Genomic DNA, 3,130 nt, shown 5'->3' with positions numbered 1-3,130 from the left:
TCCTCCCTCCTCCTCCCCCTCCCTCCTGCCCCCCTCCCTCCTCTTCTTTTGTTGTGTGTGTGTGTGTGTGTGTGTGTGTGTATTTGGCTTTGGTGTCATGCTAATGGTAATGCAGGCTTCACCAATGATTTAGTAAATGTTCTTTCTTGTTAAAATTTTTGAAATTATTTGTGAAGGATTGGTGTTAATTCTTTAAATACTTGGTTGTAATTCACCAGTAAAGTGATCTAGTCCAGAAGGTTTTTGTTGTTGTTGTTGAGAGATTTTCAGTTACTGATTCATGTCCTTACTGTTTTAGGTCTACTCAGCTCTTTCTGCTTCTTCATGTTTCAGTCTTGTTAGTTTTTATAATTCTATGTTTTTGTCCATATTATCTAGTTTATCCAATTTTTGGTGTACGATTGTTTATAATACTCTCTTGTGATCCTTCTTATTTCTCTGAAATCAGTAATAATTTCTTCTTTGTATTTCCAGGTTTAGTTATTTATGTCTTCTATATTTCTCTCAGTAAATTTACCTAAAGATTTGTTAATATTTTTTAATTTATCTTTTTCAAGAATTGACTCTTGGTTATTGATTTCTCTCTCTTTCTTTTTTGATATATTTTATTTATTTCCACTTTCATCATTATTTTTTTTTCCTTTTGCTGCCTTTGGGCTTATGTTTATCTTACAATTCCTTAAGTTGTAAAGCTATGTTACTGATTTGTTATTGTCCCTCCTTTTAAAAATTTACTGTTGATAGCTACAAGTTTCTCTCAAAACTGTTTTCGCCTCATCCTGTTAAGTTTTTCTATGTTGTATTTTCATTGTCCCAATACATTTTCTAACTTTTTTGTCTATGACTTATTGGTTGTTATATCATATACTATTTAATTTCTACATTTTTGTAGATTTCCAGTATTTCTTTTCTTTTTTTATTGAGAGAGAGAGAAAAATTTTTAATATTTATTTTTTAGTTTTCAGTGGACACAACATCTTTATTTTATTTTTATGTGGTACTGAGGATACAACCCAGCGCCCCTCGCATGCCAGGCAAGCACGCTACTGCTTGAACCACATCCCCAGTCCCGATTTCCAGTATTTCTAATGTCAACTCTTAGTTGCATTCCATTTTGATCAGAAAAGATACTTTCCATATTTTCAGTCTTTTTAAAAAAAAGTTTCAGGGAATGTTTTGCAGCCTCACATATGGTTTGTCCTAAAGAATGTTCCTTATGCAATTGAGAAAAATGTATATTCTGTTTGTTTGTTTGGGTGTTATTGCACAATAGTCATTTCTCCTTTTAGTTAAGTTAATGTTCATATATATTGGAGCATTAATGTTTAATGCATATATATTTATAATTGTCATATCTTTTGGAAAATTCACAATTTAATCATTATATGATGTCCTTTGTATCTTATTAATATTTGGATTATGGTCTATTTTGTCTGATATTAGTATACTACCCCTACTCCATTATTGTTGCTACTTGTATAGAATATCTTTTTATGTCCTTTCTCTTTCAACCTATTCTTGTCCTTAAATCTAAAATATGTCTCTTGTAGACAGCATATTGTTGGATCAAATTTTTTTCCTCATTCTGCCAATGTCTGTCTTTATTTGGAGAATTTAATTCATTTACAATTAAAATATTGATAGGGAAGGACTTACTATTGCCTTTAAAAATGTTTTCTGTATTGGTTATAGCTTTTTTATCACTCTTTTCTTCCAGTTCCATTATCTTTTATGTTTATTGTTTTTGCAGTGACATGTTTGGGTTTCATTCTCCGTGTGTGTGTGTGTGTTTTAATAGATATTTTCTTTGCTGTTATCATGGAGATTAAATATAACATCCTAAGATTGCAGAAAATTATTTTAAACTGGTACTAACTTAATTACACATAACACTTTCATTTTCTAGCTTTATTCCCAAATTTTAAGTTATGGGTATCACAAATTACATCTTTATATATTGTGTAGTTATTAACATAGATTTATAAGTGTATGTATGCATTTTATGTTTCAAATCCTATGGAAGATTTTAAAAAGTGGAGTTACAAACTAAAATAACAAAAAGGCTGATTTATATATTTGTCCACATAATTATTACTTTTACTGGACAACTTTACATTTTTATTTCATGTTACTGCCTAGCACCCTTTTATATTTCTACCTAACAGGCTGCCTTTATAATTTCTTATAGGAAAGATAAAATGGTAATGAACTTCCTCCACTTTTGTATATCTGACAATGTTTTAATTTCTTCCTCATTTTTGAAAGACAGTTTTTCCAGGTACAGAATTCTTAGTTAACAGTTTTTCTTCTGGTACATCAAATATATTATCCCATTGTCTCTGGCTTGCAAGATTTCTTCTTATTATTGGAGAAATCCACTGATAAAAATTATTAGGAGTCCTTTGTATGTAATGAGTTGCTTTTCTCTTGCTACTTTTGGATTCTCTCTTTGTCTTTTGAAGCTTTGATAATAATGTGTCTTAGGGTTTAACATGCACTTTACTGAGCCCTTGGATTTACAGGGCCATGCCTTTTCTTAAATTTGTGAAGATTTTAGACAATATTTCTTCCTTTCTCTGTCCCTCCTTCTTCTTGATGCTTATAATGCATCTAGTGACCGGCTTGATGGTGTTTCGTAAGTCTTTTATGCTCTCTGTTCAGTTTTTTTTTTTTTCATTCCTTTTTCTTTTTGCTTCTAAGAATATAATATCAAATGACTTGTTTTTAAGTTCATTGATTTTTCTCCCAGCTCAAGTTTGCTGTCAAACCCAATGAAAAAATCAGTTTGGGTATTTTATTACTCATAACCCGAAAAAGTGCATTGAGATTATAATATTTCTTTAGCTCTAGCAAGGCCCAGAGGGTGGAATTTTTCAAGTTTTGCAACAACAGAAAGCAAGAGAGGGAGGGGGAAAAAGAGCCCAGAGCAGAAAAGAGAGCCAAGCTGGAGAGCAGGATTTACCCTTTGGGATTTTTCTGGAGATCCTTTTGATCCCAATGGGTTGTGGTCCATGGCGGTAGCAGCAGCAGTAGCAGTGGCAACAACTGCAGCAGCCTCAGCAGCCTCTTAGCTTGGCCAGGTCACACTTGGGGCAGGGCGGGCAGGCGTGGACTGTGTGTGTGTGTGGGG

This window comes from Marmota marmota, unplaced genomic scaffold, assembly GCF_001458135.2.
Source record: "Marmota marmota marmota unplaced genomic scaffold, marMar, whole genome shotgun sequence".
NCBI lineage: Eukaryota > Metazoa > Chordata > Mammalia > Rodentia > Sciuridae > Marmota > Marmota marmota.
This window is presented reverse-complemented; position numbering follows the sequence as displayed.